This window comes from Peromyscus leucopus, chromosome 15 (assembly GCF_004664715.2).
Source record: "Peromyscus leucopus breed LL Stock chromosome 15, UCI_PerLeu_2.1, whole genome shotgun sequence".
NCBI lineage: Eukaryota > Metazoa > Chordata > Mammalia > Rodentia > Cricetidae > Peromyscus > Peromyscus leucopus.
This window is the reverse complement of record NC_051076.1, coordinates 63988006-64009734: the sequence shown is the minus strand read 5'-3', so window position 1 is coordinate 64009734 and position 21729 is coordinate 63988006. Positions and strand designations below refer to the sequence as shown.

The 21729-nt window shown below is 41.1% G+C and overlaps 1 protein-coding gene and 1 long non-coding RNA gene across 2 annotated transcripts in view; both read right to left on the bottom strand.

The window, feature by feature from the left end:
* The window catches only part of Dpp10 (dipeptidyl peptidase like 10), a 1509398-nt gene that overhangs the window by 1426180 nt on the left and 61489 nt on the right, over window positions 1–21729 (bottom strand). The window lies entirely within an intron of this gene.
* On the bottom strand, window positions 1157–11756 carry LOC114703149. Its single transcript, XR_003736098.1, has 3 exons — window positions 7539–11756; window positions 5985–6152; window positions 1157–4684 (listed from the first exon to the last, which is right to left on the bottom strand). It is a non-coding gene; the product is annotated as an uncharacterized LOC114703149 (long non-coding RNA).

Here is a 21729-nt window from a genome sequence, read left to right as displayed (position 1 = left end):
TTTCTGGCTAATGAAAGACCCTATGTCAAAAACCAAGGTGGGTAGTATCTGAAAATGAGACCTGAGATTGTGATTGTCCTCTGAACTCTACTTCACACTCCTTTCAAACATACACACACACACACACACACACACACACACACACACACACACACGCGCGCGCGCGCGCACACACACGCACACGCACACACATGCGCGCATGCACACACAAACACACTTTCATACTATCTTTTGAGATGTGCCATCCCAGGTGAGATGGTCTGGCATGTGGGTGGAGTGAAGTAGAGATGAGATCATAGTTGTGGAGGAGGAAAGTTGGGCCGAATCTCAGGAAGACATCGGGCAACACTTCACACCAAGTGGGCTGTTGCAAGTGCAGCTGGCAACATGGATAATGGCTTGATGCTACAACAGCTTCCACAAAGTTCTCTTCCAAGACAAATCTAGCTTTTCCCCCACTTCCTTTTCTCTCCACTAAGGCCCTGTTCTCTCTGCCCCCTAGAGAAGCACACCTCCTAGATACTGAAATGTGGCTTCTGTGAGCCATGATGAAGCCCACAAAAGGATGACGGGGTCCAAGAAAAGGTCAGGCAGGTAGAGCCATCAACACTACAGGAGACATTGTTGAGGCTCTACTCAGACTTCACTTATGATGCTGAATGTTCCCAGCCTTTGGCTGCTGTGAGCACTGGATTTCAATGACTCCTGTTTGCCACCATGAGACCAGAGCCAATGAGATTCATAGTTATGTTTGCTTATAACTCCCCTCCCTTCTATCCCACAACACCTTGTGAACAGCTCATGGGTAAATGTCACAAAAATACAGAAGTTCAGGCCTTCAATGCTTCAAAATAGAACCAATGTTTTGGTTCAAGTCATATCAGAGTGTCTTGAGGTCCACAACAAAGCTGGCCTCAGCGGGATTGGATATTAACTCTTCTTCATCGCCATCCTGCCTCTATTTTTTTCTCTAGAGCATCAACTCAGCAAACCAGAGGCCAAGATTAATGTCTAAAGAACCCCACCTAAGACATCTCTGAAAGTCTGGTGGGTTAGGTTCTCTTCAAACTCAGAAGCTGTAAATATGGTTTCTGTGGCTCTCTCTTTCTTCTTCCCTTTGCTGCATATTAACTTTAGTTCTTGTCTTTATTTGTAGTTGAATGTTCATTAGATTAAAGCACTTTGCTTAGCTTCACAAGATAGAACCACCTATTGACAGCATCTCCACATTACAGCTTCCTCAAATTCTAACATCTACAAGATGATTAAGTGAAGATATTATTATGTGGAAAGACTATAGAAACCAATGAGTATTCAAGAATTAAAACACTCATCATCCATGTTCACAAGCAAATAAGAAGAAAGAAAAGCCCTACATTTATGAGTACTAATACAGTATAAAAATGTCTAGGCTGATGGATCCATGCTCCAGATGCTTTAGATCCATATCTATGGTGAGATGACAAGGTGTGCATCCCCCTGCCCAGCAATGGTGTTACAGGTGGTCATTTGAATGACAATTCCTAGTGCTGAGATTAGAAATGTTTATTCCTCCTCTCTAGTGCTGGATTTCAAGTGTGCATCCCCACACCTGCTTTTTATGTGGGTTCTGGGTATAGAAATTCAGGTCTAATTCAGACACAGTTTACTGACTAAGCCATTTTCCCAGCCCCATGGTGCTTATTTTTTTAACTATTCCATTTTTCTGTCTTACATAATGAAGATCTGCATTTATCTCCGTCATCTCCTGATACATCTGCTACTACTCTCCAGTAGTTTATGCAGACAAAACAGTAGCATCCATGCAGCCAATATAGTTTTACCTTTAAGCAACTTCCTTTAGGAAGTAATCTCTATGAACTCGTTATGTCCAAATTAGAGGTCACTGTGTCACTATCCCATTTTATCACCTGCACTCATCCAACAAATACCTTCTGAGTTCCTCTGATGTCTGTGGGCTCAAATAAAAATGGAGAAAGACACACTTACCAGATTTCATAAATCCTCCTGAGATAAACAAAAAAGTTTTTAAAAATTTGTTCATGGTTTCAGAGGCTAATTTTATTTACTCTGCATTTTTTTTATTATCTATAAATATTATTAAGTGATGATTATCTGCTTTGTTCCTGACCAGGGTAATTGAATTTCATGAGCTACTGATGAGATTGATTTTTCTAAGACAAGAACATTGGTCTGTCTTTTCAGTAGTTTTTTTTTTCTTCTTTTTGCTTGGTAGTTGTATCTTGCAAGGGAAATGTATAGACACCTGGGAAGATTTAAAGATGTGAACATTTTTTATAATAACCCAACCACAATATATAAAGTAGAATGCAAAATGACTGCATGTCCCATAGGTGAACAAGTAAGGATCTATTTTGTAGACTTCTAAAACAAATCCTTCCGTTGCCTGAGATCCTTGGAGTAAACATGTCATCTAAAGTCAATAAACATATAAATAAGTAATAGGCTGAAGCAGCTATGCAGATGGAAAGTACAAAAGGTAGAAGATGGCTCTATGTTACAGGCCTGCGAAGCAATCACATGCTATTGATGTGAAAGATTCAGTTTGATTACTTTTGAGGGTGTGTGTGTGTGTGTGTGTGTGTGTGTGTGTGTGTGTGTGTGTGTACTGACTTGCATGTGAGGGTAGGTGTCTGCAGAAGGCAGAAGATTCCCTTGAATTAGAGTGATAGGCAACTGTGAGCTGCCTGATGAGAATGATGTGAACTTGAGCCCTGGAACTTTTCCTCTGGAAAAGAAGTTGGCACTCAATGTCACCCCTCCCAATTTCCTTGTTGGATCTATGCATGCAAATTAAATAGCAGTGATCAACAAATGCCTAAAGGCCACAAAACCAGCATTGACACAGATGATTGAATAAAGGTCAATGACTCCAACTCCTCCTATAGGGTGTTAGGGCAATGTTCTTAGCATGTCTGCTGGTGTGAGGATGATATAGTATGCCACTGAGACTGAGGAAGCCTTTGGACAATCCAGTGACAGGTAGAGCTTCTGGGCCCTGTTCATGGAAGCCACCAGAGGAAGCTGCCTTCTCTGCTGACCTTGGTTCCTGACTAGTATTAACTTGGCATGTGTACAAAGATTTTCCTCTTAATTAAAAGAAAAAAGTTCAGAGGCTGAGGAGACAGCTTAGTGAGTAAAGCATTTCCCATGCAAGCATAAGGACTTGAGTTCAGTCTCCAGATCCCATATAATGGCTACACTGGGTGACTGAGCCAGTGCTGCGGAGGTGGAGACAGGTAGATCCCTGGGCTTCTCTGACAAACCAACAAGCAAGTGGCCAGTGAGAGATCCTGGAGAGATTCCCTCAGTGGTTCAGAGCACTAGCTGCTCTTCCAAAGGACTGAGATTTGATTTTCAGCATCCTCATGAGAGTTCATGATCTTCTATAATTTCAATTGTAGAGAATCCAATGCCTTCTTCTGAGCTCTGAAGGCCCCAGGTGCACATAAAATAAAAATAAATCTTTTTTTTTAAAAGGGAACAGTACCCATGGGACAACATCCAAGTTGTCCTCTAGCCTCTTACACACATGTATGTGGATCCCTCATACACAGAACTGTATCTGAAAACATGCACACACACACACACACACACACACACACACACACACAATTTTCTAACCATGAGAGTTGTTATACTAACAGAAAAATTTGACCTGTGAGTGACTTTGTAAGTCTTCAGTGATAGTGAGCCTTGAATCTGTTTCATAGGCAAATCTTTTCTTCAAATAGTGTCTTATGTTAAAGCCTGTTTCCTAAAAAACTAATAAAAAGAGACTTGTTCGGGCCTCATGGGAGTCCCTTCTGTGTGATTAAGGCTTTTAGTTTATGGATGGAGAGCATCCAGGAGCACAGTCTGGAAGCCAAGAGCATTGGGTATTGTCTCCCAGTTAGATGGAGGCAGAGGAAAAAGCAGAAGGTAAAGAGCTTGCTCCAACGTCAACTAAAGAAATGATAAACCATCCTATACACATAAACTACATGCAAGTGTTTCTAAAACTCCTTGCTCATGGATCTGAGGGGGACGTGAAATTCTGCATTTCTAATGAGTTCTCAGGTAGTGTGAATGCTGCTTGTACAAGAAACAGAGCTGGAGAAAGAAGGAAGCTCCCAAAACAATGCACAGCCAGAGTTGAGCAAACCTCCAAGAAGAATTACTAAATTACCAAATTATCCATTTGAAAAGTACTCAGCTCCAGGTTGAGGCTATAGCTCAGTAGGTAGAATGTTTGCTTAGCATGTGCACAGCCCTGGCTTCAATCCATTCGATCCATAGCACTGGATAAACTGGGTGTGGTGGTTGTACCTATAATCCCAGAACCCAGGAGTCCGAGGTGGGAAGATCAGAAGTTCCATCCTCACTCTGTTGAGTAATCCATTGGACTGGTTAGGTTTTTGTCAACAGGACACAAGCCAGGATCAATTGGGGAAGGAGAACCTCAAACTTACCAAATTCTTCCAATCAGATTGGCCAGTAGGCAGATCTGTAGGGGCATTTTCTTAATGGTTGATGTGTGAGGCCTCAGCATACTGTGGGTGGTCCTGGGAGGTCTAGGAAAGCAGGCTGAGCAAGCCATGGAGAATAAGCAGCAAGTCCCTTCACGTTCTCTGCTTCAGTTCCTGTTTCCAGGTTCCTGCCTTGAGCTCTTGCCCTGGCAGAGCTGATAACAATAATCTATTGTTAGAATATCCACAGTAGAGTCTAACCTGCAAGTTGAAAAGAGTCTTTTCCTTCCCAAGTAGTTTTTTTGGTCTTTGTCTTTATCACAGCAACAGGAAACCAAAGCAGGATCTCTATACTTGAGGGGGCTGCATTCTGAGCAGCATAAAAAGGGAAAGAAGAGAAGAAATTGCCAGTCCAAGAATGTTAACTAACCTTTATGGAAGTAATTTGAAAGCCAGCAGTGGTTCATACTAGGCCCAATAAATTTTGAAATTATAAAACCAAATTATAAGTTCCATAACTTTTTACATACTTTAAGGAAGGTTCTATACACGAAATGAATGTGAGAGACAACAGGCCAGCAGCTGCCTATGGAAACATTTCTTGGTTACTGAACTAAACCTCAGGAGTCCTGTATGTTCCCCTTGTGGCTTTGTGTATGGAACACTCACCTTGGCTAGATCACCTCCTTCACAGCCTGGTGCTAAGGTTGAGGAGAACTAACTCCTCAAACTTTAGCCAGCCCATGACATTGCAAGTGATCTATCTGTGGCAACCAATCAAATGGTTTTCAGGTTAAAAATAGCTTAATGTATTTTCATTTTAATATAGTATTTATATTCACATAATGACCTTAGAAATTATATGCAAATGAGTGATAAAAATATGAGTGGTATGTCTCATGGGCTTTCTTAAAGCCCCTATTATTATACTAATGAATATAGACTCTAATTCTTCTTAGAAGTACTATTGCTTCTACCTTGGGAGGAGGAAGAGAAGGAATAAGAGGGAGGAGGGAAAGGAGAATGAGGAAAGGGAGAAGGTAGAAGAGCAAGAAAAGGGAAGAAAGAAGAAGGGGAGGAAGAAGGCGAGGAAGAGGAGAAACAGGAATAGGAAGGAGAGGAGAAGGAGAAAGACGAGGCGTAGGAAGAAGGGGAGAAAGAGGAGGAAGAGATAAGGAAAAAAAGGAAGGAAGAGAGGAGGAGGATTAGCAGAAGGAAGACGACAGGGAGGAAGAGGATGGTGGGGAGGAGAAGGAAGAGGCAGCCTATGCTGCTTAAACTCTAAGAACAGTTCAATTAGGAACTTTAGTTTCAAATCTGCAAGGGAAACTTCATGACACTGACTATGTAACCAAGATCTCACTGAGTCAATGTCAAGGCTTCAAAAGGCCTTAGGGTCAGAGGAAACACATATTTGGGGAATCTAACAGAAAACTGATTACCCTGTCCATTATCCACAAAGCTAGGGTGAATGCAACTGAAGTGGGAAAGCCACTTTGCTTCCCTCAGCTCTACCTGTGGCAGATCGGTCCTGATGGTTTAAGTTACTCCCTCCTCAGTTGCCACCTAAAGGCTGAGCATCTTCGAGATCCAAATACCAATAAAACAGAACTTTAAAGGCACCCAACAATTTTGCTCCAATCCACTTGATGTTTGTAAATGAGACACTTTTCTGAGCTTAATCTGGAAGAAAATAAAAAACAACTTAAACTGTTCAGAAGCCACACTGGTGCTGCATTCTCATAATTTGATGAAGTACAATAAAAACATTTGAATAATGAAAGAAAGGTATTTTTTTTTGCTCAATATTACATTAAATGAAAGCAAGTTACTAATACCATCTTGTTTCCATAGAAACTGAAATACTCCTGCAGTCTAATAGAAGACATTTTATTCTAGTATACATATTCCCTCCTTCTTCTTGAAGTGCACGGCTGGTTACTATCCAAAGAGTAAAACTTAAGTGCAGAAAGCCCAGTGATCAGCCTCGCTCATCTGCCCTGGAGTTAAGAAAGCCTTGGAAGTATGTACAGTAGAAAAAGGAGGGTTCATCAGCACGTGGAGAGAATAGAGTCACTAGGTAGAGTCAACTCTGCAGTGGAAAAACAAGGGCCTTGATACAGCTGACTCTCTGATCTAAGGTGTAGGAGCTAAAGTCGTGCCTCCCAACTCTATCACAATTATCCACAATCTGGATTACAGACACTGTATATCTTTCTCCTAATTCCACTGTCATTAATTAATGAGTGTGTACTCATTTTAAGGCCATGGGTCCCTAGGATGGGAGAAGGGATAACATAAAAATCGCACTTTGAGTTTCTTTATGGCATTCTGCCCCTAGCAATAGGCAGTAAATTTCCAACTCCTTGTATTTTGATTTTTTTTGTTTTTTGTTTGTTTTTGTTCCCAGTAAGCTTTCATTTCTCCCAAATGTAGCCTATTTCCCCTGGCATGAGATGGGGGACTGTATCTATTACACCACAAGGAGCAAAGGAGGTTTGAGTATCCATTCTTGCCTCAGCCAATCAATAATTACAGAGTCAGAGACCCAATCTTCACTATAGAAGGGATGCATGGACCCCTTTAGTTCAATAGAAAAAGAGAGGGAGAGCATTACCAGGTGGGACAGCACCCTATACCCAAATAAAAACCCAAGTCCCTTGCAACCATTCGTCTCCCAGCTCTGGGGCCCTTTTTTCTATCCAAGAAGTTCAAACTTCTTGCCAATGAAATTAACACTGAGCCTCTTTGTGCCTTTACATCATTAATAGATGGAGATTAAAAAGAACCCATCTCCTAGCCAGTATCAATTCTAGTGACTTTTTTTTTTTTTCTAGAATACTTGTCCTTAAAGTTTGGGGAATAGACCAGTAACACTAACTGCACCTGGGAAGGTGGCCAAAATGTCAATCTGTGGTCTGTGGTGTTCACTTCAAATCTATAGAAGCAGTGTCATAGAGGAATAGGACATGCTAGTCCATGTTCTATCAAATAATTTTGACTTCATAATTGTTTGAAGAAGGCATGCATGGTGATATAGATATTACTGTGGAGTTGAGTGATCCTTACATTCAGGAAAGAATGGCTTGAATCTGTGTATCAGCACAGCACCAGCATGAAGAAGGAGACCAACCGGAAACAGAGTAGAGTAACACCAGAAAGAATGGTAGAGGCCAGGCAGGACTGTGGATTAAGACTAAAACTGAAAAAGAAAAGGAGAGGTCTGGGGGTGGGGTGGGGTTCAAATTGGTAAAGTGTTCATCACACAATCAAGAACTCAAGTTTGATGCCCACAGCCTGGGGAAGATGCTAGGTATAATGCCATGCATTTGTAATCCTTGTAATGGGGAGGCAGTGATGTGCAGATTCTGGGGCTCTCTGGTTACCCAGCCCAACTGAAATACTCAGGCTAGTGAGAGACCCTGTCTCACAAAACAAGATGAATAAGCTTAAGGTAAGACACTGAGGTCAACCTCTAGCCTCCACATGCAATCACACACATGCACCCACATGAACATGAACATGTGGACATACATACCTATTTACACACACACACACACACACACACACACACACACACACACACACACACACAGAAGTGAAGCAACACTAGCAATCAAGAATTTCATGCATCAATCTGAACTTTTACCAGTCAACAAATTAGCCTGGTTCCAAAGAACAACTAAACACGGTTTAAATTTTAAAAGAGTATTGTAAAATCACATTATTTATTGCACAGTGTGTGTGTGCATGAGGAGGTCAAAGGACAACCTGTAGGAGTTAGTTCTTTCTGTCTATGATGAGGAGCCCAGGGGATCCAACTTGTGTTTTCCTTCTTTGCAATTAATACCTTTACCCACCAAGCCACCTTGCTGGGCTCAAATAATCTTTTAGACACAGACCATTTTTACTTAGACTTTTCAGTTTATATTGTTTATGGGTGATTTATCAAAGCAGATTCCTTTATTTGCTGCCTAAATGAGCAACTGTTTACATAAAAATGGCTTTAGTATGCCTTCAGCTGAAATCTCTACTCATGAGTCATGTCTTCCATAGGTAGCCTAACTTTCTAAAGTACCCCAGTCTTCTCTTCTGGGCTTACTGCAACACCAGGTGTCTGATGCAGGAGACACACAAAGAGATACTGGAGTAAGCACAAAGGCCAGGCTTTAGAACCTTGATGGCATTTCCAACATTAAAATTCTCTCCTTTTATGATAAACATAGGCTCTGAAAACACACTTATGGTCATCACAAAAGATTACAGATGCAGAATGTTGGGGAATAAAGCTGACCCTGGATAAGATTAGAAATCATATTAGGATTTCAGGCAAACATCTTCTCTTTCCTCCACACATCTCTCATTTCAGGCAAACATCTTCTCTTTCCTCCACACATCCCCATACCCTCTGTGTCTGTGTGTAGTTCATGTATATGCAACTACATGTGGAAGACAAAAGACAATCTTAGGTGTTGTTCCTCAGGAGCTGCCCACCTTATTTTTTCAGACATTGTCTTTCACAGGCCTGGAACTTGTCAAGTATACTAGACTGGCTGATCCGAGAACCCTAGAGATGTACCTGTCTCTGTCCATAGCACCAAGATTCTAAGCACATACCACCATGCTGCACTCACAACGTTGAAGTTTCATGGTGGCCACAAGCAGGCATCAGCTATCCTGGAGCTGGAGTTATAATTGGTCGTAAGCCACTGGGTACTGGGAACTAAATGTGGGTCCTCTGGAACAGCATTAAGTACTCTTAACCACTTAGCCATCACTCCATGTCCCCTTATCCTCAAGGTCTTTCAGAGCTCTAAATTTATCTATTTTCAATGTGTATGTTAATTCACCTGTAGATACAAGATGTTCTTAATATAAAAATATACTTTATGTAACTCAAAGGACAAAATCATGCCTCCCTTTCCCAAAATACAGATGCAAGAAGAGCCTATAGCTAGTCATCTAATTAAATTCTTTTTATAGCAACCCCAAAGCTTTTCTTTGGTCTTTTTTTTTTTATTCTCCTTTCTTTTCTAAAAGCTTGGATATTAAAATATATTTGGTGCAGCAAAAAAACTGCTTAATAGAACATATACAAAAGGACAAGGTAAACTGGGAGCTTACATGGGACAAAAAAGAAAAAAGACAATTTCCACATGAAGGTGGAAAATACCTACTTCGCTATGAAAGAAGAGCCTCAGAAACTGCAGAAGCCCCCTCCCTTTCTCTTCCACTCTCTCCTGGCTCTTTTCCTTCACTTCATTCCCCTTCTCTTCTTGTTAACAATCTCTTCCTTTCCCTCCCCCTTAATGAGCATCACAGTCATGAAATAGCCTCTTGTTGAGCAGATTCATGCTCCCCTGATATCCCCCATACCACATATACCTGTCTCTAGCATGTTTTCAACAACAATGTTAGATGCTGGTCAGAAATGCAAACCATCCTGCATGAAGAGCTGCTTCCAAACAGCCCCTGTCCCCTGTTAAGGACAGCACCTGTTCAGGACTGTTGCCAGCACCTGGAGACTTTGCTTATCTGCAAATAACTTCTACTCCAATTCTAAAAGAGTCGTGCTTTGCCAATGGTGAGTTCTCACTCCTGGAGTCATGAGTTAAACAGAAATCTGGGGCTAACTAGAATAGGACATGGTGTAGCTAGATAGATCCATTGCTTGCTGAATGGAAAAACTCATTTTCTTTCTCTATGTCTGCTACACAGCATTCATTGCTACTCTATATTATATCAGAATATACAGAATAAGCCTTACAACCATCTCCCTGGAGTTTGAGATGAAGAAATAGAGGCCATATCATGTACATATAGTCAGATTGTCTGAAGCAACTGAGAGTCTCCAAAGCATGAAATCACAAGGTGTACTGCTATGAAACCACAGTGGTAAGAACAAATGGATACACACAAAATCAGCAAGTCATATGTCATGTGAGGTGAACAGCCTGGTCTTGGAGCACTATGAAATCAAAGTACAAAAGCAGAAGAAAATTGGTTGGATCATGAAGGAGAGAAAAGACCTTGCCAACAAAAGCCCTGACACTGGATCTGCAATCAACTAAGAAACACACCTCTTCCAGGTCTTAACAGAATTACTAAAACGACTAGCCCAGAACATAAGATCCTACCCCAGAGTGGGTGTAACAAGACATAAGAGGCTGGAGGAAAAAGCCACTGTTTTCTCCTACCTCTCTTCACTACTTGCTGGTGAGTACATCAATTATATTGCTGCTTCTGGTACCCCCATCATTCCATGACATCAGAACCCAGCTGTGCTGACCTTCTAACATGGACTAAAAATGAATGGCTGTCTATGAATCCTCCAGGTCTTCCACATCAGAGTTGGATTGCTGAGACTCCCAGCCTCATAGATGATTTCTACCTCTCAAGTATGAATATAGCCATTGTTGGACAGTCAGGACAATATAACAAATCCCCTTTGTAATATATATTCATTCTATCATTTCTGTTCTTCTAGAGAACCCTGATTAATACAGCTACACTGGGTGGATTCTTACCAAAGGCAGGAGTGCCCTCATGATGCTACTTGATTAGGTATATGCTTTCATCTCAAATAAAAATCACCCATCATACATATATCTGAAAGTAGAGTCTGCTTTAGAGTGATAATGAGTCTCATCCTCAGAGAGAGGTTCTTCTTGGAGCATTCATTTGATCACTACTTTTAAGTCAGGGGCTGGAGTAGAATATTCTCTAGAAAGGAAGAAAATTCATGGAAAACATATTATATGCAAACAACACAGTCAGAGAAGCAATTTGAGGATGATTGATGCTGTGTGCATCCAAGAAGCATCTTGGGCTGGAATGAAGATACCATGCCCGGGCTGCTCTGCTTGGTTCAGGGTCATTCTATTAATCAAGTTCAAAAATTTGGATCACTGTGAGGTGTAGGAGCTAGTATACATTAAGAGCTGATGGAAAGGAAAGCTGGGGACATAGATCATTTAGCAAGTGTGAAGCAAACAGGAGGACGTGGTTTGACCCATGGGGTTCATGTGGACTATCTGGGTATGGTGACACATTCTTGTAATCTCAGCATTGGGCGGCTGAAACCAATAGATCCCTGAAGGCTTTTTGGCCAGCCAGCCTAGTGTACTTGACAAGTTCCAGGCCAGTGAGAGATTTTAATTTAAAAAAATCAAAATGGACAAAATCAGAGAAACAGCATAAGAGGTTGTACTATTGTTTCCACATTTATGCATGCACACACTTGTAAGTATACACAAACATGTACCCATATTAATGCATGCACAAGCATGCGCACACACACACACACACGGCTGATGGAGGTTAATTCTGCTGGTCTCCATTTACTGCTGTTCATTATAGCATTTATACTGATAACTGAGTCAATTAGTTCTGGGCAGACTCTGGGAGCTGACTCAACATCCTGGGCTTCCCTGGCATCATCCATTTACATCTGCATACCCTCACTTTTTCTTTTCTATTCTATTTCCAGTAGATTGTGTTCCAAAATAGCCAGTTGTTTCTTTCCAACTGTTTTTAAATTGCTCGTTTTGGCACAAGAATCCATGGGCAAATGTCAAAAGCCTATGCTGACAATTCTGCTTGTCCTCAGCACAGCATTTTAGGTTCCAATCAGGAAAGGTCTTCCTATGTTCTGTAAGTATTCCTTCATCAAAGCTGAAGTTCTTGCTAATGTTTTCTTGGAGTCATATTGATTTTGTGAAATCTCTTTGCACAGAGGAATGTTGAAGGCTAAAAATAGAGAGCAATCAACTATGCTTTGTTGTACAAAGAAGCATGTAGTAGAATCATATCCACATATGTCGTTCCAGCTCTCTGTCTATATCTATTTATTTTCATCTTATAGCTATGTCTTTATTTGGCTTTGGTATGAGATAGGGATATTATAGGGCTGGAGAGATGGCTCAGTGGTTAGAAGCACTCACCAATCTTTAGAGGACATAGGTTCCATTCCAGCACTCAAGTTGGTATCTAGCAGTCACTATAATTTCAGATCCAGGTGATCCAATGCCCTTTTCTGGCCTCAACAGGCATCAGGCATGCACGTGGTGCACATACATACGTGCAGGCACACGTACACAAACATATAAAATAAAAGTTAATAAATACCAAAAAAAAAAAGAGAGATGAGGGTATTTGTCCCCACTCTTACCTATGCCTTCTCTACAAAGGTTCATCCATGAAGCCTGTGGATATTCTGGCACACCTAGACCCCTGAACCAGAGGGCCATCATCTGATGTGTGTGTAGTGCTTTACACCAAACATTTAACATTTTGGATACTGGCATTTAAGAAGGTACTTTGAAAATTAGGCTTATAATTACAAAAACATCTCTTGAGTAGTTGGGCTAAGTTTGGTTGTGAGTGAGCAGTGACTCTCACGTACACCATGAAATGTGAACCACACAATCCAGATCAAAGAGTATCTTAAAGCTGCAAGGCTGAAACACCAGTGAGTGAAGCAATGAAAGCGAGAGGTGAGGATACAGTACCTCCAACTTCTGGGAGTCTACCAAGAGTCAGCAGTCACAGGACTGTACTTCTGTTTGCCATTCGCTGTGAATGTGAGTTTGTTTCTGGATGAAGAGACAAGCATTTGAATATGAGGACAAGGAGGGAAAGTCCAAGCAGTGAATGGTGGTGACTATCTTCATGTCTAAGTATGCATGGCTGGGCTCCCGTGAGCAAGCAGATACAACAAATGCTGCTGAGGCTGCAGGAAAATAGGAACTCTTCCTGCCTGCTGGTGGAAGAATAAATTCATGTCTCCATGATGGAAATCAGTAAGGAGGCTCTTCAAAGTTGAAACCACTCTTAATATCATCAACAGAAAGATAGATAATGAAAATGTGGTGTTTATACACAATGGAAGTTTGTTCATCTGTAAAAACAAATGAAATTTTCAGGAAAATGGATGGCTTAGAAAAAAACTGAGATGATCCAGATTAAGAAAGACAAAAATTACCTGTTACTGCTCAGGAGCAGATTCCAACTTTAAGTGGATGCATGTATGTAAAAAAGAGATGGTAAGAATGATGTAGACTTGTCACTAACTAAAGACCAGAAGAGTGGAACATGAGGAGCTGTGAAAGTTGTGGGGGGCAAAAGCTATAGGAGACCTGAAGTAGAAAGTAGGCTACCGGGGTCAAGGATGGGGGAGAAGAAAGAAACAAAATAAAGTTTGTTTGGAAACTGCCATAACAAAATGGCATTCTTTATATGATCAGAAAAGGTAAAAATAAAAGTTGATGTTAAATTAAATATAAGGCCCAAAGCATGAGGATCTTAGTTTGATCCTCAGAACACACATAAAAAAGTGCCCCATGCAGTGGTGCTCATTTGAAACCCCAGTACCAAGAAGGTAGAGGCAGAAGGATACCTGGGGAGGAGGCCCCAAATGGTTATCTAATTCTAAGTGGTCAGCCCTGAAATCAGATACATAATACAGTTAACATTATATAGATTGAGAATGTTGTATTTATATATTTGGGAATATATATACATACACAAGCATATCTCTCTTTTTATATATATATATATATATATATATATATATATATATATATATATATATAAACAATTAGAGAAAAATAAGTTAGGAATTTGGGAGAGAGTAGGATGGGTACATGGGGGGATTCAAGACAGGAAAGTAAAAGGAAGAACAATGTAATTATATTTGAATTTTGAAAAACTTTATAAAATACATGATTAAAGTGTGTACTGTACCAGTTCCACAGATGCTTCTGAGCCCCATCAGGCCAAGGGAATAGTAGAATGCTGCATGTCCTCCTGCCTGACTCCTAAGTGATTTCTACTCCCCTCCCCCAACCCCACCCTTTTTCTTTCCCTGTTGTTTTGTTTCATCATGCTAAGTCCTTCCCATCCCTACTCATCTACAAAAGGGAACTGCAAACATGGAATTCAGGCATGTTTAATAAAGGAACACATTATTTTTGGTTTTTCATACTTCAGATCAGGGATTAATATCTATAAAATATGAAGAACTGAAACAATTATACCATAGAAACCATCCCCTCAAATGTCAACCAATAATTGGGCCAAAGGACTTGAAGAGACACTTGCAAAGAATAAATACAAATGCCCAATAAAGATGTTGAGAAGAATTGAACTTGCTTAGCTGCATGAGAAATGTGAATTAAAATTACTTTGATGCTCCATCTCACCTCAGTCAGAAGACTATCACCAAGAAAACAAAGGCGAGCAAATGATGGTCAGGGAGCAGGGAGAAGGGAGCCCTCTCCTCCCCAGTTCTGGGAGGAGTGCTAACTAGAAGAACCAGTGTGGAAATTAATGTAGAGGCCTTTCAGAAAAGTAAGAGTAGAATTTAGACTTTTCGGAAGTCCTGGGTCTCTTTTCTAAAGAACAAACAACAAGTATGAGAGGAATGCTTAAATCCATCTAAGTTGTACACAAGGAATACAGCCCTAAGGTATTCACATGTGCTCCTGGGAACCTACCAGGAGTCAGCAGTCTTAGCATCCACAAGTGGACAGTCCCAGCTGTCACAAAGTATTACTTCACAGCTCCTCTTATGATAGCAAATCATCTAGATCCATAGGGGAAGTGGAATTTGTGGACAGAAATTCCTTTAGTTAGAAATATGAGGGCCTGCTGGCTTAGTGTTGCTTCGTAGACTCCCTGGGACGTTTTTTTGTTTGTAAAATTTTGTGATTTTATTTTTTGAGTATTATTGATAACACTGTTGCTTGCATACCTAAGTGTATATCTTTCTAGAGAATTCTATGATGTTTTGGCGAGTATAACACATAAAATATTTAATGAAAATGGTTCTTTGCCATTCTTCTCACCTATCATTTTTTGTTGTAAGATATTTGAACTTCATTTTCTTATATAATTATATATTTCACTTTGAAATGTAGAATACATTATTATTGATTATATCTGCCCCATAGTGTGCCATAGATCTAAAAACATTTTCCTCTTATCCTTCTGAAACTTTGTACTCTTTGATCAACAGCTCCTGATTCTCTCCCTCCACCCTCTGCCCAGTCTCTCAGAGCCATTGTTCTACTGTGTATTTCCCAAGGTCAACGTGCGTGTGTGGTGGTGGTGGTGGCGGCGGTGGTGGTGGTGGTGGTGGTGGTGGTGTGGTGTGTGTGTGTGTGTGTGTGTGTGTGTGTGTGTGAGAGAGAGAGAGAGAGAGAGAGAGAGAGAGAGAGAGAGAGAGAGAGAGAGATTTGTGTGTGTTTGGTATTTTAGTAGAAGTGCAAGTACACTGTGCCAATGGTGTATGTGGAGGTCAAGAACAACCTTGGGAATAGGTAGTCTCCATCCACATTGCTCCTGTTGTTTACCCCTCTATACATCAGGCTACATGGCCTGAGAGCTTCTGGAGCCTCCTGTCTCTGCTTTTCATCTTACTGTGTGAGCACTGGGGTTACAGATGAGAGCAAAGTGCATGGCTCTGCATGAGTTCTGGAGAACTCAGATATGGGTGGTTGTGTAGAAATCATTGCACCCACTTAGCCCCAGCACCTCAAGTTCAGCTTTGTTGACTGTTCCTTATACCTAAAGTCATGAGGTACTTGTCTTTCTGTATCTGGCTTACTGTGCTTGGTATAGGGTCCTTGAGATTCCTCCATGTCATTGTAAGCAGCAAATTCTCTCCTGTTTAGGTGTACAGGTCTCCACCTTTTCTTTATCCTTCATCCATGCATAGACATAAGGTCTTTATGTTCCTCTGCTACTGTGACTAATGTTGCAGGCATGATAGGACTGAAATATCCTATCATTTGACACACTGATTGTATTTCCTTTGCATGTATAGCCACTGGTGGGATAGCTAGTTGCAAGTCACATGATAGTTCTATTTTTACTTTTACTAATTATTTAATGTAAATTTAGTGCATGCGTGCTATGTGTGCATTTACATGTGTAGAAGTACACGCCTTTGTATTTATGCATATGGAGTACAGAGGACAACTTTAAGTGCCATTATTCAGGTATCCATCTCTTTTTTTTTTTGAGGCAGGGTCTCTCACTGTCCTGGTGCTCTACATGTACTCTAAGCTGGTTGACCAGATAGCCCCTGGGATCCTTCTGCCTAGACTTTCTCAGTACTTCAGTGACAAGTGTGAGTCACCACATGGGGCTTTTTTATGTGGGTTCTGGTGATCAAACTCAGGTCCTCATACTTTTGCTACAAGCACTTTCCTGACAGAACCATCTCACCAGCTCATTAGTGCTGTTTAGCTTTGTGAAGTATCACTGTGCCATTTTGCATAGGGGTTGTATTAATTAACATTTCTACTCCTGGTGAGTAATAGCTTTCTTTTCCCTGTACCTTCTTCAGTGCTTTCTATCTTTCATCTCTTTGATAAAAACAATTAGAACATGGAATAATATATATTTGTTTTTGTTTGTTCTCCAATGCCTATTAAATTGTTGAATGTCTTTTCATCTATTCGTTTTTTTTTTTTTTTTATTTTATAAAATGTTCATATTCCTCTCATTGAGTTGTATTACTCAAGTCCTTGTGTGGATTTATGTGTGTGTGTGTGTGTGTGTGTGTGTGTGTGTGTGTGTCTGTTTACATCGTTGGTTATTAAGACTTGTGATAGTCTCCATTTTCAACTTGGAGTTCAGTGAATTTCACTGCTGTTTTGGTATTTGACCCAAATTCCCTCCCCTAGTCAAGTCACCTTGCTTCTACACCAAGCACTGATAATCAAATCAATCATTTGTTTTTTGGACTTCACATAATTGGCAGAGAAAACTTATACAGCCCAGTTTGCATGGAGTGCTAACCTGAGTCCACTAGGCTATGATTGAGATAAGGACAGTGTGGCCTGGGGAACAGCACCCCTGAGAAAATGCAGATGAGCCAGACAATGAGATGTGTCTGATGATCATCCCTGGAGGCAGTGAGGATCAAAACCAAAATGCTGTAGTTTCCACTGTGACTGAGCCTCCCTCTCATATGATACAAAGCCCCGTGAGGATGAGAAGTAGACTACACAGATCACTGCAATGAAATGCTTACAGCAGAAGTCAACAAGCTGGAGATGTCTAGTTGTCCATCAGCTGTTGAATGATAAACATGCTGTGATATAGTCATGCTATGGACCCCTAACCCAGCAACATAAAGGAACAAAATATACCATACAAGAATCTCGAGGACATTTATGTTAAACAGAAGAAATCAAATATAAAAGGCTTCACAGTGTATAGTCTCACTCACATCAGAATTCTTGAAACAGCAAAACTACAGTAATAAAAATAAATAGAACAGTGTTGGGGGGCTGCTGTGGGGACAGCAATTGTACATTTAAAAAGCACTTTGGGGTAATAGAATTATTTTAAATCTGTGTTGTGCTGTTGCTTACCTGATTGTATACAATTACCAGATCTATTAAATTTATGAAACCTATTAAAATGTGTAAATTTCACTATATTGAAATTGTATCTCCAAAAGGCTGTTGAAAAAGAAAGACGGGAGTGTGCAGGAAGATGGCTCAGTGGACCAAGGTGCTGGCTGCTTACACTGAAAGCTGGAGTTGGACTGTGGGAAACCACCCAGTAGGAGGGAAGAATGGATCCCCACAAGTCATCTTTGGACCTGCACATGTGCATTATAGCATGCAGAAGTTCTGCACCCTACACACACAAACACACACACACACACACACACACACACACACACACACACACACACACACCTCTTATTTTAAATTGGGGCTGGAGAGGTGGTTCAGCAATCAATAGTACACAGGCTGGGGTCTCTGACTGAACAAAAATGCTATAGGTACAAATCTCAACCTAGAAGGCTACTGTTGGAGTTTCCAGGTCTTGAATTGAGGCGCATCAATACTTACAGGAAAAGAAATCATTTATTAAGGGAGAGGTAGAAAAGAGCTTGGAGGTGTACCAGCCTCACTCTAGCTGGAAGAGGGCAAAAAGATACAGAGGTGAAGGCTAGTGACCTTTGTCAGTCATTATCACAGTACCCATCTCCCAATTTTGAATAACTGGGTCTTTTCCCAGCATTCAGACAAACTCTGGTTCTAGGTCCAAATCTCCCCACAACCACAAACTGGGGAAGTCTGCCTCTTTGTGTGCTTTGCTGTGTGTGCATGTGTGTGTGTGTGTGTGTGTGTGTGTGTGTCTGTCTGTCTGTCTGTGTCTGTGTGTCCATGCTTCTGCTTTCAGTAAAAATTTGTCTGAGTGCAGGGTCCTTGCCTTTCCTGCCCTTTCATTCTTTGAATCAGTGGAAATTAACCCTTTCCTGCAACCCTTGACAATCTCAACACGATGACATCATCATACCCCATTGGACAGGAGCAGTCCATTTTTCCCTTGAGACAGAGCTAGAGATGAAAATGAATTTCTTTCAATGAAGTACAATACAAAGGATGAGGAGTTTGAGGTCCAGGCAGAGCAATGCAGATTTCTCACAAGAGCAACAGACTTCTTCAACAAGAAACCTCTTTCTCAAAAAAAAAAAAAAAAAAAAAAAAAAAAAAACCAAAGCAGTATATAAACAGAATTGGTCTCATAGCAACAGGCAAGATGAGGTGGAAATAGTAAGCAGCAAAGGAAATTAGAAAAAAATAGCAACTTCTGGTTTTGTCCTGGTTTCATTCTCTGTGATAAGTTACTCTGATCGAAAGAAGCAACTTGGGAAAGAAAGGGTGAATTTCATCTCACAGGTTACATGCAGTCCATCACTGAAAGAAGTCAGTGCAGAACGTCTAGAAGGAGCTTGAAACAGAAACCATAAAAGAGCACTGTTTGCTTCCTCCTTCCCTGGCTTATGCCTAGCTCACTTTGGATATAGCCCAGGACCACCTGCCTGAGGAATGGGCTATCCACAGTGAGGTAGGCAGTCCTATAGCACTTGATAATGGCACCAATCCCCTATAGACATGCCCTTGGGCAGTCCTCTAACTTGGAGCCCCTCAGATGACTCTGTACTGCATCAAGCTGACAGATGAAGCTAACTAGGACAGATCGTAACTGTAGACTTGAAATGAAAACCTGGAAAAACTACCTACCCACAACATGAACAACAAAACCACATATCAGCCAAAGTTATAGAAAAACAATATCCACTTATTGTCATAGTGGAGAGGGAGTATGTGTGATTTCAAATCAAATGACAAAATATAATAGGAGATGGGCTTTAATATACTTGTTGGAAAGCATATCTTTCCAACACCAAGGTCAATTCTTAACTGCTATCAGCTCCCTCTTGGGCATTTGAAAGCAAGCTTGTAGCATTCTGCAGTCCCCTGAAGCTATATAAAAACAGGAACTGATGAACAATCATAAAAAATGTTGTTCTAGTATCTTATATTTCATGAAACAATATTATGCCCAGCATAAAAGAAAAAAAATAGGCAGCTATTCTAGTGGAACTCAGCAAACTTTAAAATTAACTTCAGCATATTGAAATGGTCCCAACCAGAATTTATCTTTCTAGCTGAGGTATCATGTGCCTTCACTGCACACCCAAGCCCCTACCTTTGATGTCCTGTGATCATTGTGAAGTGGTGAATGCAGAGATACATGGCTGCTCAGTGTGTTGATACAAACGACAGTTGGGTGCTGAGTCCTAAACAGAATATTTATCTGCCTCCCTAAAATTCAGAGATCCTGGAGGAAGAAGGTAAGAGTGAGGAGATCAGGGAGAAGTCTGGGAATTGCTGCCATTTGAGAGTGACATTGGCAGCACAGACATGAGATCACAAAGCAGCTGCAATTGCCTGTAGCAGGTCTGCACAAGACTGGAACAGTCGACAGTCAGTAATGGCTCATGGAAGGGCTCATGGTTCACCTTTCTGCGGCTGAACTAGTGGATACTGATGAATTGGTGAGATAGTCATTATCTTCAGGTGTATGTGCAATGGTGATCGCACCAGCCCTTGATGGATAGCATGTGAAAGTGCCAACTGTGGTAGCACATTCTTGTAATCCCAGTGCTGGGATGCAGAGACCAGAGGAATCATGAGCTAGCTGGCCAGGCCATTTTGCTAACTGGGGAGCTCTAGGTTTAGTGAGGAACTGTACCTCAAAATTAAAGATGCAAGACAGTTGAAAAATGATACGTGACATCAACCTCTGGCCTGCTCGCATAGGCTGGAAGACATTTTAGAAGTATGTGTTTCATGATTAGGTATTAAAGGCCAATTGGAGTCATGTTTTCATAGTCATTTTATGATAAACCCCTCTCTGGGTTGAAAAGAGTAGCTTTTATAGTTAAAATGTGTGGCCCCAAAGCAAAGGTTGGGTGTGTTACTCCGTATTGAGAAGGTAGGCAAACCAGTAGTATTGAAGTCACTATGAGTCAGCAAAGCACTACTGGCAATAGTCCTGAGTTACTTCAAAGAGTGTGCAAAGCCAGAATCCAAGGCCATCCAAGTCCAGCTCCTCTTTGAGGCTCCATACATCCCCAGTGTTCTGCCTTGCCTCTTTGTGATTCACAGGCTCATTACACATATTCTCATAGGCACAGTTTAGTGTTGTCTTCTAGTTAAAAGCCCACCTTAGGGAGAGGACCCTGGCATTTGCTCTTCCAGAGTGTTCCAAAAGCCTCCCAGCATTCTGCTTCCTCTCATTTAGGCAGAATACACATTTTAGTCGGGTCTGAATTTGGAAAGAATTCACACATTTAACATTTTCAAAAATTCACACTAGCTCATGAGTCACTGGATGAAGCTTTTAATCTCAGGGATCTTGGAATTCTAATGCAGACTCTACCACCCTAGAGCACTCTGCTTCATAGACGGTGTGGAGAAGGTATTTTAATTGTAGTGTGTGCCTGAGTTCCTCTAAAACACCTCCACACAAGCAAAGGGGGAGCCTTCAGCTGGTGTGGGATTTAATATTGATTGTCAACTTGACAGGATATGGAATTGCCTAGGAGACAAACTAGGCATGTCAGAAGGAGTTCCTACACTGGGTAAAGAAAGGCTGGAAACCCCACCCTGAATGTGGGTAGCACTGTTCTATGGGCTTGAGTCCTGGACGAAATGAGAAGGTGAGGGACAGCAGCATTCAGCTTTCTCTGCTTTGTGACTGCAGACGCCATGTGATCAGCTGCCAGGCACCCCTGGTACCAGTCCTTTCCCATCAAAATGGACTAGACTCTCCAATTGTGCACCAGAACAAACCCTCCTACCTTCCTTAAATTGCCTTCCTAGGCATTTTGTTAAGGTCATAAGAAAAGTAGCATATATAATTGGTATTCTGATTTGGGAAG